Source organism: Poecilia formosa, unplaced genomic scaffold (genome assembly GCF_000485575.1).
Source record: "Poecilia formosa unplaced genomic scaffold, Poecilia_formosa-5.1.2 Scaffold366, whole genome shotgun sequence".
In the NCBI taxonomy this organism is placed as follows: domain Eukaryota; kingdom Metazoa; phylum Chordata; class Actinopteri; order Cyprinodontiformes; family Poeciliidae; genus Poecilia; species Poecilia formosa.
The window spans coordinates 151,191-166,053 of record NW_006800305.1 but is presented as its reverse complement, the minus strand read 5'-3'; the positions used below and the strand labels follow the sequence as shown (position 1 = coordinate 166,053).

General features: G+C 40.1%; 1 protein-coding gene and 1 long non-coding RNA gene across 2 annotated transcripts in view; one reads left to right on the top strand and one right to left on the bottom strand.

Annotated features, from left to right (window-relative positions):
• Nucleotides 1-1,611: 1,611 nt before the first annotated feature.
• LOC103153892 (uncharacterized) lies at nt 1,612-13,520 on the bottom strand. Its single transcript, XR_477858.2, has 2 exons — nt 13,433-13,520; nt 1,612-1,880 (listed from the first exon to the last, which is right to left on the bottom strand). It is a non-coding gene; the product is annotated as an uncharacterized LOC103153892 (long non-coding RNA).
• satb1b (SATB homeobox 1b) overlaps nt 12,792-14,863 on the top strand; it is a 74,652-nt gene continuing 72,580 nt past the window's right edge. The window contains exon 1 of the mRNA XM_007574979.2: nt 12,792-13,745. The gene's annotated coding sequence lies outside the window, so the exon portion shown is untranslated. The remainder of the gene's footprint in view (nt 13,746-14,863) is intronic.

Sequence of the window (14,863 nt, the reverse complement as noted above, 5' to 3'; positions counted from 1 at the left end):
GTGATCCCAGCCAGCGTCTGGGATCGGTTCGGACTGCGTTCTTTGGGGATCATCTGATGGTTGCTGAGCTCCAGAGTCTGTTCCCGTGAACACGAGGGACCAATTAGTGAACACAAGACAAAACAAAAATTTAAAAACCCAGCGCTTGGTTCTGTTTTCTGTTTTATTTTGTTTTTATTTGTTCCCAAACTCACACCTCAAAGTAGAGATGCACCAGTCTGGGTTTTCCAGGCCAAAACTGATTCCTGTTTTTATTTGCTATTCTGGTTTTGAACGAGGAAAACTCATTAAGAGTTTAAAAAAAAAAAAAAAGAATCAGCAGTATATTTTTTCCTTTTATGCTTGATGTGTTGCAGTTCCTAAAACGTAGACTTAAAATGTCCAGTTTTCTTTTAAGTCCTATTTTGTTTCTGAGTTTTATAACATAAGAGTCAGAAAATGTGCTGCAGGTTTAGTGATAGACGCCAGAGTTTAGAATCCATCAGTCAAAATGAAGAAATTTCTAAATTAAATCATTAAAACTCGTCTTATACTCCAGATTTTCACGTGATTTTAGTCAAACTTAAAGTGCATGCTGTCAGTTGATGCACTTACTGACAGAAAACTTACGTTTTTTAATGCAATTAATGGATATAAAAAAGGAAAATGAGATTTTTAAAAATATGTATTTGACCTGTGGATCAGGGTTTTTTCTCCTCCAAGGATTTTGACGCGTTAAAGAGAAAAAAAAAGGAGCTGCGTGCTGTTTATCAGAAGTAATGAATTTAATACATAATCTAGATTTATGCACCAAATCATATGTTTTTAAGCTTTATTGGATTTTTCTTTAACTAAAAAACCTGTATCAACATACATGCTGCTGGCTGTGATTTGTTCCTTTTTTAAAAACTGACTGTTTGGTATTTTAAAAGCTGATTCTGATCCCACTTCAAATGGCTGGTGCATCTCAATCAAGCTAAAAATAAAAAGGAAGAAAAAGCCTCAACTAAAAATGTTAAATTTCCGCCTCCATCTCCCTCTCTGAGTTGAGACTTCTCCTGAAATTCTTCCATGTTCCCCTTCATCTCTCTGGTGTTTGCAGAGATTTTAGAGCTGAGGCTGATATCTCGTCTAAAACCATTAATCGTCCTTCTCTGCCACCTCGATAATTATCGCTGTGGCAAAATAACAGCTCAGCAAACAGTGAAATTATACCTGCGGTAGGGAGTGGAGTAAATACCTGTTTTAGCCGCCAGCAAGTGTATTTATTAGACTGTCGCCAGTAAATAAGAGGCCTGTCTCGCTTCTTTTTTTTTTTTTTTCCGTGTTAAATGTGTGGCTCTTTGGGGATTCGGTGTGTGCACGCTCCTCAGTGTAGAACAACTCTGTCAGACTGCTAATAGAGGAGAAAGATAACAATGATTTTCTTCATCTACGGCATGTTGCAGCTAGTTTGTGGAGAAGGGAAAGAAGAAAAAAAAAGCTTGGCGCTTGGCGAGTTAATAGTGATTGCTGCATTCCTGGGCTGGAAATAATGAAAGATACCAACACCCCCCCCGACACCAGCAGCAGCTCTGCTGTCAGATACAGACATGCCACCCTGACTGCATCAGGAGCTGCAGCTCATTTTGTCATTATGTGAAACTTTATTTTTTTATAGGAAGCACAAAAACCCAGCGAGGTTCTGCTGTTGCAACATGTTTGGTTGCATTTATTTTGGTGTATGTTTTGCATACTGTTGATCCAGATTCCTCGGCTTGCTGATAAAAGCCTCACATTGTCTCGGCGTCCTCAGAATGGGCTCGGCGAGTTGCGCTCCGAGTCCGTCATCTCGGTTTCGTCACGCTCCTCCAAAGTGACATTCCTCCTGCTCGCCTTCTTTTCTCCCTGCTTCTTATTTCCTGCAATTAAAGGATGCGTGCATGCAAGTTTTTCACGATTCAAATCACATTACACGTCCCACCGTATATATTTTCCCTTCTTCCTTTTTTTTTTTTAAACCACATTGTCTTTTGTTGTGCTGCTTGTCTTTATCCAATCTGTGTAGGTTTTTCCAGAATCCTTTTGTTTGGGGGAGGAAAAAAAGGAGCGATTTGGAGGAAAGCGCATCCCGCTAAGATCAGGTTGTTAATACCCACCCACGTACCCCAATGAAACAATTTCAACACACTGTATTCTCTCCGCCTGACACACACACTTGCCTTAACAACTGTTTTGTTCGTCAGGGGATGGATGATTTATCCTGTGACGAGGGATTAAATCTGCACAGAAAAAAACACAGATAAAGAGGCGCATCTTTCAGAAAGAGACTCTTGTCAGGAGCAGTTTGCCTCCGTTTCTGTCAGGCGTCACTTCCTGGCTCACCTGCAACTCTTTCCCTTGGGATTGCTCCGTTTAAAAAAACCCCAGCTGGACATGCTGACCTTCCTCACCCCTCGCTCACAAAGCCAGCTCCTCATCCTCCGTCTCACGCACACAGACACTCCCCTCCCTTCACCGCCTGTCTGGCTGTATTAATTGTTAATTTGTTGCGATCCACGAGGCAGAAATTAGAGTTTGATTATTCGGTCATGTGAAAGGCCGACCCGTCCGGCCTGCAGTGGCAGAAAAGTCATTTTCTGTTAAAAGAAACTGCTCCGCCTCTGATGCCTGTTGATTGTCTGGCAGCTAATTGGTTCTGTAATCTAATAAAGCGAGAGCTGAGAGCGGGCCGGTTCGGACACAGGTTGATTTCAGAGGAGTCGCGGGGAGTTTTGAGGCGTTCGGAGAGGCGAGGCGCGGCGCAGCCTGCACGCCGGAGCCGAGCGGATGTTCGTGTACATGCGTGGGAGTTGCAGCGTGTACAGTGCACGCCGCGCACTTTAAAGGGGGGTGACTGTTGAGAAGCCGAGTGTTTGCGGTGTGAGAACGTTGTTGTTGTCTTTTCGTCTTCCAGCGCAAACGGTTCTGGTGTTTGTCGGCGCAGCGTGGCAGGCGGAGGCCGAGCGGCGTCAGGCCTTGATGTCAGCTGACCCGAGGAGGAGACCACTTGCTCTGCTGCTATTTCTGTCTTCTTCATGTGATTATAAAACAATTAAAGACTCGGGAACTGACTCTCGGTTCATCATGCCCCCCCCCTGTTCCTGTTTTCTGCTTCCTCTGGCACCACAACATGGACATAAATGATCAAAATCACCTTCTTTTCAGACGGTTCTACTTGCTTATCTGCATCCACAACATGTAAAGTCTTTTTAAGGAAGTTGTGATAAATGTGTTTTATAATTTTTGGGGAGTTTTATAGACCTCTCTGGGAAGACGCACTGCAAAAACACAAAATCTTACCAAGTATTCTTGGTCTAGTTTCAAGTGGGAATAATTTAGTATACTTGAAATAAGGCAAAACAAACACAAAAGTAGCTTTTCTGCAAGATATTGGAGCTATTTTAAGATCAGTAATTCCTTAATACTGATGGTTTCACAGGAAGATTATTTCACAGTATTTTTCCCAGGTGAAAGTGAAATAATCTGCCAGTGGAACTTGTACTTTTTCATCAATTTTAAGGAATTATTTGCTTAAAACAAACTCGTATATCTTACTGAAAAGTTACTTTTAAGTCAGTTTTGTCTTACTTCAAGTGTACAATGTATTTGCAGTAGAAAGTAGGCAAAACACTTTGTAAGACTTTGTGATTTTGCAGTGCAGTGCATGCCAGTATTTATTTCAACAAACCCAAATTGGATCCCATAATTCTGAATTTTATGGGATTTCTTTTTACTTTTCTAGATCAAATTTCTTCGAAATTAGAAAAAAAAACAATTTGTTCAGTTTTATTTGACTTTATTTCCACTTCCAGTGTCTGTATGAGGCTCGTCTGCGCCCCCACTCACAGAGGCGTCTTTTTGACACATTCCTCGACAGATTTATTAAAATCCTCCGCAGTCTCTAATAAATAACACCATTATGTTTGCGTTATTGTGGGAGACGCTTCAGAGTCGAAACCGGTGGCGGAGCTTAGCCCCCATGCTGTTTGTGTTTGCCGCTCAGACTAATTTGTATTAGGAGGCAAATAATCGTATTAATGCCCATTAGAGGCATCACAAGTGGCGAGCATGAAGACATCACAGACACCTACGTGCTGCGAGCGGCGGCGGCGCGGCACGGCTTCGCGTGACGCGCTAAATAAAGACGCTCCTCGACGCCGAGCCAACTGTGATGTGTTTTCTTAGTCATGTTCTCCCCCCTTTGTGTGCTGATTGTTGGTGTCTTCTTTAAAGAAATGGGCTTAATGAGACGTAAACGTGAGGCTTTTACCCAGCAGGCCAAATGTGATACACAGATAAGCGTTACCTTTGATAATGCACACTCTGCAGGTGGTGCAGATATTCTGTCATTTCTCATGACGTCTTTACAAATGTGGCCATCAGGCATGAAAAAAAGAGAAAAAAAAGATCCTGCCTGCGCAGTCCAGAGGCCTGAACAGAGCTAAATCTGCATTCAGAACGTGATTATGACAGCACAAGACTAGCATGTTTTAAAACCAGCTTTCTCTGCTTCAAAGCCTTTTTTTTTTTCTTGCTCCTCTTTTCTGCGAGATACAAAAACCGCTATATGTTAATTGATAATCAGCAGTGTTGATTCAGTGGTGCATTCAGTGCAAATCTGTGCCCTTCTGGATGTCAGAGGGTTTCTGCGAGCCGCGCTCGGTGCCAAAGCCTCGCCTGGCAGTGGCGGCACCTGTTGGCTGGTGCCAAGGCCTGGCAGGGGTTATCGGCGCTCTCTCTCTGATGGCGCCCGACAATCGCTGTGGAAAATGACTGCGGCGGTTTGCGTCATGCCAGAGAGAAAAAGAGCATTTGTCGACAATGGCTCGCTTTTCACCGTCGCTCGGTTACCGAGAGTGGCCGGGAGGAAAGGGGACGTAAGAGGGGGGGAGAAAAACCTGCAGAAGACGTCAAACGTGGGAAAACATGTGAGCATGCATGATGTTTTTTGCAGCAGTGCTGTGAAAGTCGAGGTGTCGCAAAGTGGGAGACGCAGAGGGCGTGATGAACTGGAGCAGACATGCAAAAAAAATAAAATTAAAGCTGCATGAAAGCAAAGTTGAGTAATTATTGTAGTGATGTTTGCTTTTTGTTTGAGGTAGGAGTGGGAATTCATCGTATCGTTTGTCATTTATCGTGATAAATTTCTTGTCATGATGAGAATTTTGAGTTATTGTTACAATACATTCCAGCTAATACTCAATAACCCCCAAAAGTATCTGTGTTGTTGGTTTTACCATTTTCTCCACTATTTATTTATTAAATATTAATAATTGTGAGCAGCTTGGTGACACAAAGGAATGCATTACAATTTTTCTCAAGAGCAGAATTTGCGTTTGTTGGGTTTTGAATGCTGAGATGCAGTCAGGCCTAAAAAAGAAGTAATGAGTAGTTCTTATTGTCACCAGGACATATTGTGATAAAACTTAAAGTCCATACCGCCCACCACTTATTTCAGTCTGTTGTCTGTTTGTCACAGTCTGCAAAAAAAATGTCAGTACTTTTATGTGGAATTTGGAAGAATTGTTGCCTGTTTTTGTTACTTAAAATGCCTAAAAATGTAAAAATCAGAGAAACTAAACATTTGCTGCTGTTCTGTATTTTTTCAGAGCTGTATGTAGATGTTTTATCCTGAAAGAGCTTCAACCTTGTTTGGATTTTAGGTTTGAAATCGCTCATTTTTCTGATTGAAATGTCTTGCCTGGTGCTGAAAACGAACTGATTCTGGTCTGCGACGGCACACAGCACAGCCGTGTAACCACACTGCACACCACAGCTGTGCTTAGCTGTCAGTGTTGGCAGTTTTCTGAAACCCTGAGCATGGTCGAGATAAGAATTGATAGGTGAATCTGTGTGGCGGCGTCGGTTCGTCACTGTAGACGTTTTGGTCAGGAGGGGGTCTATAAAAAGTCTTCCTTCCATTTCCTTTCAAAGAAAGCCACAGTCGTAGGTCTCCGTTTTAAATTCAGACGCCCCCGCAAAACTTCACACTGCACCAGGTGTCAACCACGCCATTGTTCCATTGTGGATCCGAAAGGTGAGTTTCACATTGTAGTTTTTCCGTTTAAAAGTGTCAGCCTTCTTCTGCCTTTTACAAACATATTTGCAGGTGAACAAACTTTTGACCCCGCAGTCGAGGTGGGCGGAACAATGATTTGGTTTCTCATGTGGCTGATGATATAACTCAGTATTACTTTATCTGCATCTTGTTGCTGTACCTGTTTCTCTTTCAAATTAAGCTTAATTGCATCTCAACTCCAGAACTGACCGCCTTTCTTTACAGTCATCACGTCGTGTTCCTTTCTTTGCTGACTCAAGTGCTTCCTCCTCGTTCTGAGTTGATTTATACGCCCCCCGCCCCCAGGTCTCGTTTTGTGCCCTGCAAAGATTTATTGACATGTACGAAGCGACTCGTACCCGCCTGACCTGTGAGGTCGCCTCAGAGCCTCTGGTTCTGACGCTGTGATAGGTGCGCAGGCTTCCTGTGTTCTGTTGGTTTCCTGTTTTTGTTCTTACGCGACCTGGACAGACGCGGCTTCTCACCTCTCATTTGTTGCAGCAATTAAGGGAGGAAAGCGCACTCGTCTTACATGGGTTACAGATTTGCGTGACATCAAGAGAACAAATAAACAACATTTTAGATGCTTTTTCTCACCTGAGCATGCCCATCTTCAGCATTAATAATCCCACAGTAAACTGTTATTATAAACCCACCTTTTAATTACATACAAACAGTATATCAGTGCTTCTGTTGTCTGTTTCAACAGATTAACTTTTTTGAGGCTTCTGAAATAATTGCACAAGTAACAACAACAACGACCAGCTGCTCTCTGAACGTTTTGTCCTTCTGAATGTTTGACAGTTCAGACTTTTGTTGACAACGTCAACAGAGATTACCCCGCCTTATATTTTGGGATAATCTACTTTCACATAATGGAGAGCGCAGGTTAAAGTTTATAAGGTGTTATGTTTGCATAAAAAGAAGTTTAACTTACTTACTTTTAATGCAATAACGCATAAGCATAAGATTGGATATATGCAAAATATAAAATATGTATCGTAGCTTTAAGGTGGCTCATTTTCCTCCATGTCTGGCTCATATAAATGTATTTCTGGGCCACTTTTGCACAATAAATGCAGGTAAAATAAAAACAGAAAAATGTTTGAATGAAACATAAGCATGAAAATAACACACAGCCTTAATAGATTGAAGTATTTGGAGTCTGTGTGTGTGTGAGAGCATCTGTGTGCTGCTGCCCACTAATAAATGCAGGACCGCCTCCCTCTAATCAAGCTGATTAAAAATTTCTGTGTGCACAGTCTGAAATCACACCGACGGTGTGTGTGTGTGTACGTGTGTGTGTGTGTGTGTGTGTAGGGTTTTATAGTTGTTTATGTGTGAGTGAAATGTATTTTCTTTCTAACTCAACTTTTTGAGAAATATGTCCAAACAAATGGCTGTTTGTTGGTCTCTTTCTCTCACATACACATTCACTCTCTTCCAGGGGCGGACAAAGGTTACATGGGGGCCAGGGACCCATTGAATTGGCCACCACAGTGCCACCATGCTTAAATGAATTGTTCTTTTCAATCAAATCATTTAAATTTTATTTGTATAGCACATTTTAGCAACAAGGCATTTCAAAGTGCTTTACATCATAAAAACATGAAGTCACGCAACTTTTATGTCATGCATTCTTTCCATATCAATTGTTTTATAGTTAATTAGTAAGCTAGCAGTGAACTCCAGCTTTAACTTGAACTCTTAAACTACAAGTAACAAATAAATTACTAATTGAGATTTTTTATAAACTATTAGATTATTACCATTATGTAAACATAACTGCAAAACTACGGAGAGTGTTTATTGCATAATTTGTGTAAGAATTCACCTTGTGATGGCTGATTGCTGAGGCAGCTTAATGCAACTGAAATTTTACAAAATTAAAGCAGAATAAGCAGTTTAACAACACTATTTGTTCATAAGTGAAGATCTTCATAAAATATTATTAAAAGCTCTATTGTGAAAAGAGGGAACAAAATTAAAGCGACTAAAATTGTCCGTCCAGCTTCTGTTCATTTACAATGCAGGCTAGCTAACCGTAGCAGCGTGGCATTTGAAAGAAGGCGGTCTATGTTTTCAGAGTTATCTTGATTTTTTTCCCCTCTAGCACCAACATCGCAGAAAGGTCAGATAATAATTGTGGAGAATGTGTGATGTACTTGTGATCAGGATGTTGTGTTATAAGTATAATAACATAATTAAAATTCCTTCAGCGATGATTCACATGTTGTGAAACGTCACAGCATAGAGAGTCTATGCTCACATATTTATATTATTTATAGTAACTTGTGCAAAACTGGTTTAATCACAGCTAAACCTTGTAGAAAAAAACTGGTTTTAACTTGCTATATTACAAATAAGACAATCTTTTACTTAATATTTACCACTGGGAGTCAATATCTGTGTTGCTTTTGACAGAGTTGACAATCTTCCAAAGCAAAGAAGATCGTAATATCGTCTATAAATCACGTTAAATTAATACAGTTTTTTTTGGATGAAAACTAGCCTTTGGTGCAACGTAAATGTATTTGCATTGAAGTTGTTCATATCACTGTCAGATTCCTTTTCTGAAAAGAAAAAAAAACAAACAGTTCGACATAAATTATAGTTTAAAAATGTTGCAAAATGTTTTTGTCATATTTTCGCCTCTACTAGCTAAATGCTGCATCTGAGCAATTTTGAAAAAGACAGTTTGTTTTTTTCCACGCTTACAGGAAAAACAAATTGTCCAGTCAGAAAATATAAACACCCATTACTCCTTTTAGTAGCAACATGCCCGATAGGCACTGGCCTGGCTACCTCATCATACAGCCTGACTAATTAAACAGAGAATATTAGCTTGTTTAAGTTTCCACATTAAAAACTTAAAATTGTCTACTAACGTTAGTGGGGGTTTGTTCTATTTTGCATAGTACTGTGTAAAAATGAATGATAACATTCTTAAAGACGCATTTATCAATGTTTTATTATTTTAGCAAAAGTACGGATAAATGTTGCTTATTTTGAATAAAATCAATTAGATTATAGACTAAATTTCAGTTTCACTACTTGAGCAAATATAAAACCTTAGTAATTTTAGGTCATCATGTGAGGAAAATCTCAAATTCCTACCTGCTTTAAAAATATATATTTAACATTTTAAAACTGTTTACAATTAAGAGCTCAAAATTATGAGCAAATTAAAAGTCAGGCTTATTCTTATTAAATTAGAAAATCTAGATATAGTTCAGTATTTTTCAGTGGGGTTTCTTATAAAAGCAGTTATGTTATTTGCAGTGTATAACCTCCTACGCCTAATTATTTAGTATAGGTAAAGAATAAAGTGCTAATCTGGAAAGTGGCTAAAACCAAAAGTTATGTTTACTGTGTGAAAAGCAACTTTTAGTCTCAAAAACGTGTTAGTAGCTTATTTGAAAGCTATTTCAAGAACTATTAAACTGTGTCAAGTGTCTGAAACCAGTAACTATGTAGACAGGAAGTGGAGGTTGGAGGCGGTGCGCCGCCAATATTCTTCTGGTGTGAAACATGAACTGAGAACGGAACAAATAATCACCGATCAGAAAAACATCCCAAAAGAAAAGTAAGGCAGTTTAAAAATTAATAAATTAGTTTTTAGTAAAAACATTTTCTCTGCTTTACTTTCATATCAGACTACAAATCCAGTACTCTTACGTTCTGAGTATTTGTTTCAAATAGAAAGATTATTCCAGTCACGCTGCCTCCTAACTCAAATTCATGTGTAAATTATCATCATGTGACAAGAGTTGAAAGATTATTAAAAAAGGATATTTTTGTGATTTTAGTTGTTTCCAGATTGCAGAATGCACACTTTGCCTTTCGGTCAGGTAGATTAATCTAAATATAGAGCAGATATATACCCCTCCTCCCCAAAAAGAAATATTTACTGCAGGTAAGATAATATCAGCTCATAAACTTTTAACAGAAACTTGTAAGAAAATTACTTTAAGACATAAAGGTGTGTAAATTAGAATATCAGGAAAAATGTTCATTTATGTCAGCCTGAATTCATCAAGTGAAATATGTAAACTCATACAGTGTGATTTTAGGTTTTTATTTTGGTTCATTTTAAAGATTATAGCTTAGAGCTAACACCAACTCTAAATTCAGAAATTAAATATTGGATCGTACCAATAAAAACGGAACTCTGTTACATTGTGGCTTACACAAAAAACCATTATCTGACATGATGGTAGACCACAAAAAGTCATTCAAGCATATTGGTGGAAAGCTTAGTGGAAGGAAAAACTGTGGTTGAGGGTTATGAAGCACTGCCCAATAAACAATTTGATTGAGATTCACAAATTGTGGAGTGCAGCTTCAATGCTTCATGGGTCATACTCTGACGTATTTAGGAAAAAGGACTGAACTGAACCAAAAGTAAAACTCAGCATTTCATTTTGAGTTCCCAGAGTCTGGAGAAAGAGTGGTGAGGCACTGGACCCAAGTTGCTTGAGATCCAGTGTGAAATCTTCCAGTTTCAGTGGGGATTTGTGGAGCAGTGTCACCCACTGGTGTTGTTCCACTGTGTTTTCATCGTATCCTCAGTTCAGAGGAGTCTCTGGAATCATTTTTCTGCACTTCAAACTTTCCCTCCACTGACTTTATGGAGATGCTGATTTTATTTTCCAGCAGGACTGCCAAAAGTACCAGTAGCTGCTTTAATGACCGTCGCATTAACTGGCCAACTCACTGACCTCATAAACCTCACAGAGAAACTATGGAGTACCATAAAGAGAAAAATGAGAGATTGCAGACTTAACAATGCAGAAGAGGTGAAGGCCGCCATTAAATCAAGCTGGGCGGGATTCTTTAAGGCCTTAGCATTGCTATGTGCTAATCGCTTCCACGCCACTCTGCATTGATGAATTCATGCAAAAATAGCGGCAAACAAATATTGAGCGCATAATCTGTCCAGAAAGTGCTAAAAGAAATATTTCTGGATTATTCTTAAAATTTAAATAAACAAAGTATACCATATTTATTATCTATATTATTTAAAACACTATAAGAGAACAGGATGAGAGAATGTTATAATTCTCTTACCAAAGTTGTTTAGTTTGAAGATTATAATTCAAGTGAAAGGATTTATGGTGGACTGATCATGAGCAAAACAAAGACGTTTATTTTTATAATAGTCACATCTTTTATTAGATTAACTAAATGTTTTATTGTACAAGACTACATCCCATGTTTTCATAAGAAACTAATTTATGACTATCTTTTCTAATGTTTCTTTACTGTACATGGGCAAATGTGTTTACTTGATTTATTTTTCAGAAAATAGTCAAAAAAGTCTACTGAAATCGACAAAACTCTTTTTATTTCTATTTTTTGTTATTTTCTTTAAATCATACATCATTTTTATTATCACAGTGAAACACCAAAACAAATAAAATACACTCCCAGAAGTTTCTGTTAGCACATGCGCTAATTAGCTGATGGTATGGGTCGTGCTTCCAAGACAGATTCTGAAAGTTTTGTTCAAAATTATAATTTCTGAAACTGAATTTTGAGTTTTCATGACCTGTATGCTATAACAGTCAAACAAAAAGAGTTGAGATATGATAATGAAGTTTCACTTTTTAAACTGAATTAACTCAAACCTAAAGAAGCATGTCTGCAGACAAAGTAGGTGTTTCTCAAGAATATCGTCTGTCATTCTACTTTTGTTTGTTTGTTTGTTTTTAAATATTGCTAGCTTACTTCTCTGGCAGCGGACTTTCATTTTTTATTTTTAGTTTTTTTTTAGTTTCACAATCTTGCTGTTGTAACAGCAAGATTGTGCTGTTATAACAGCACAATCTTGTTTACTGTAAATTTAGTTTTTGTCAGGTGAAGTTACTGTTTGACACAGTTAAACACCACTCTCCATTTCAAAATCCAAATATTTATTTTAGTTTGCTACTCATGTAAGGTTAAAATCAACAGCCATAATAACACTGGTATGATGTAGGGTAAATATTAATGAGGCTCATGACAGTAGGTATGCTATACACATTGAATAGCTTAGCAATGATAAAGCATCTGGTGTTGACATGTTGGTTTGTGGGGCCCTAAATGAAAATCTGCTCAGGCCCCCAAAAAGGCTTAGGCCGGCCCTGCCTCAGGCTTGTAAAACCTTTTGAGAAAAGCCCAGTTTAAAAAATGTGAGCTATCCCTTTAAAGCTTCAATGTGTAACTTTCAAAAATATGTTTTTTCCATATTTGTTAAAACGATCACCATGTTTTGACAGCAAAAATATGAGACAGATAATCTGTGAAAAGATCGATTTCCACCATCCTCTCCTTGAGCTACTATTGCTGGCTGAAGAAATGCTTCACTTCCGACCAAAAACGATCATTCAGAGGCAGGAGGAGGGTCTTAGTGCTGTCAATCAATGTCATGTACTCGCTGCTCAATGTGCTAATGATGGAGAAACAACTTACAGTTACAAGCAAACCACCGTCATTGCTGGCCATGCTAATCAGCCTGAGGCTCTGCTAGCTGCAGCGCTACATAGAGAGTGATTGACAGCACCAAGACCCTCCTCCTGGCTCTGATTGGTTGTTTATAGATAGCACTGAAGGCGGAGGAGCTAAATTTTTTCACAGTCTCATACCATACGGTCACAACAGAGTGACAGTTTCAACAAATACATAATAAAATATGTTTTTGAAAGAATTAAAGTGCTCTTGGATGCCCCCCTCTGGCCTCTGAGGGTCACTAAGCGGATCGCATAGTTCGCTAATACCTCACCCTGGCTCTGCTTCATGCTTTATAATGTTTCTCACCCCCCAAATAACGATATAGAAATAAATGTACCCCTCCTCCGCCACGCTGTTGTAAATGAGGAGGATAAAGAGGGGAAAGCGCAGGCAGCGGCAGCAGCGAGGAGAGCAGAGCAGTGAGGGGGGGAGTGATGAGTCAATACAACTAATAATTTAATGGGGACAGAGAGGGAGAGACGGAGTGAGAGGGGCAGAGACAGAAAGAAAGAAAGAAAGAGAAACAGAAGAGGAGCTCCGTCCGGACGCCAATCCCCCATCCAACAGACAGGACGCCTCCTACTATCACTACCGCCGGGGCTGCTCTCGTCTCCGTCCACATCGAGGGTTTATTATCGGCTGCTATCCGGACTGCTCGGCGGCGGTGTTGGATGTCGCGGAGCGGAACTAGAGCCGAAGTCGCCTCTTGACTTGTAACCGTTGCAGCGGCGGTTGGAGGCGGCTAAACCCGCTCCACTTTATGAAGCTAAATGTCGCCGGTTTTACCGCTCTCCGTTTTTTCTGCCGCTTGTTTCCTCCAGCTGGACGGAATTAGCTAACGTTCAGGGGCTCCGGCACTCACAGAGAGACATAACCGCTCACCAATGTTCGCCTATCGCGGTCCATCTCGACCTCGTCGTCCCTCGCAGTGGCACACAGACGCCGGGTTGTTGTTGTTGTTTGTCCGCTGCGCTGCCAAGAAGAGCCGGAGAAAGCGCCTGGTTCAACACTGATTCTTTTTTAGCACAACCTCCCCGCTGTCATGCACACGGAGAGCGAGTCCCACTGAGGACAGGACCCGGGAGTTGTTGTTGTTTTTAAAAAAGAAATATTTTTCTACCCTGGCTAAACTTGAAGGAGACGCGTTTTCCAGGCGGTGTTTTATGCTCTCCAGTGCTGAAGTTCTCAGATTCAGGTTGGTGTGATATCTCAGTATGACCGAGCATAGGGCATGCCACTGATAGACTCAGGCTGATACAGGTGAATTATCTCTTTATTTATGTTTTTAAAAACCAGCAGAATAAAACAGATTTGTGTCCAAACATTGCCATAGAAAGAGAGAAAAAAACCAGCTGCTGTATGGCTTTTATTTTCCTGTCTGTACAGGTGTCAATAAAAGTCAATGAGGCAGTCGCAGCTTCTCCAAAAATGCTGCTGCTGCCTGTAGACCAGAAAAGTGAATCACACGGTGGATTTTAAAATTATTACTCACTTGTCAGGTGTAAAAGAGGCAGCGTTTAGTTTCAACCAACTCCTTGAAAACCTGAGATGCAAAAGTCAGGATTGAATTATTGCACTATTTTATTTGTGGTTGTTTTTTTCTTTTCAACTCTGCATGCCGTTTTCATTGCACTCCACTCCATTTCTGCATAAGTCCACTCTCTTAGAATGTGATTTGAACTTTTGCTCCTGTTTTGTGTTTTAAGGTCATTTAAAAATCCTGACCTGGATCTGGACGGCATCCGGGTTTGGATTCCTCTCTGCCCTCCTCCCCTTCCTCCTCAAATTAGTTTGCCCCATTGCATGCTATGAATGGGGGAGTTCATGATCTTTTTTGCATGGGGGTGGATGATTTTGCCCTTTTCACTCTTTGAGCATTCCAGCTCACGTTCATCAGCTCCCGTTAACCTGCATGCACCATTACGTTTCCACCTCAACAAACGGCAGATTGAATTTTCACCACGATTCTGCTGAGTTGTATCCGAGCTCTTGAAGCACCTGTGGGTGATGCAGAGTCCCCACATTCAAAATTTTGATGACTGATTATGAGTCAGCGGTCGCCTGTTCTGAACTTTCCTCGAGCCACCTTTTTTCTTTGTTTCCCCCCCCCCGCCATCCCGGGCTCGTAAACGTTACTGTTTTTTTTTTTTTAAATTAACGCTTTCATTGTAAAACCTATAAATAAAGTTCACACCTGTTGAGCAGCCGACATGTCTGTTGCACCAGAGCGATGCCGCGGCCTCTCGCCTCCCTTTGCCCTCCGAGCTGCAGCATGAAGCCACACGAAGAAGTGACTCACACATCGAATTGAGT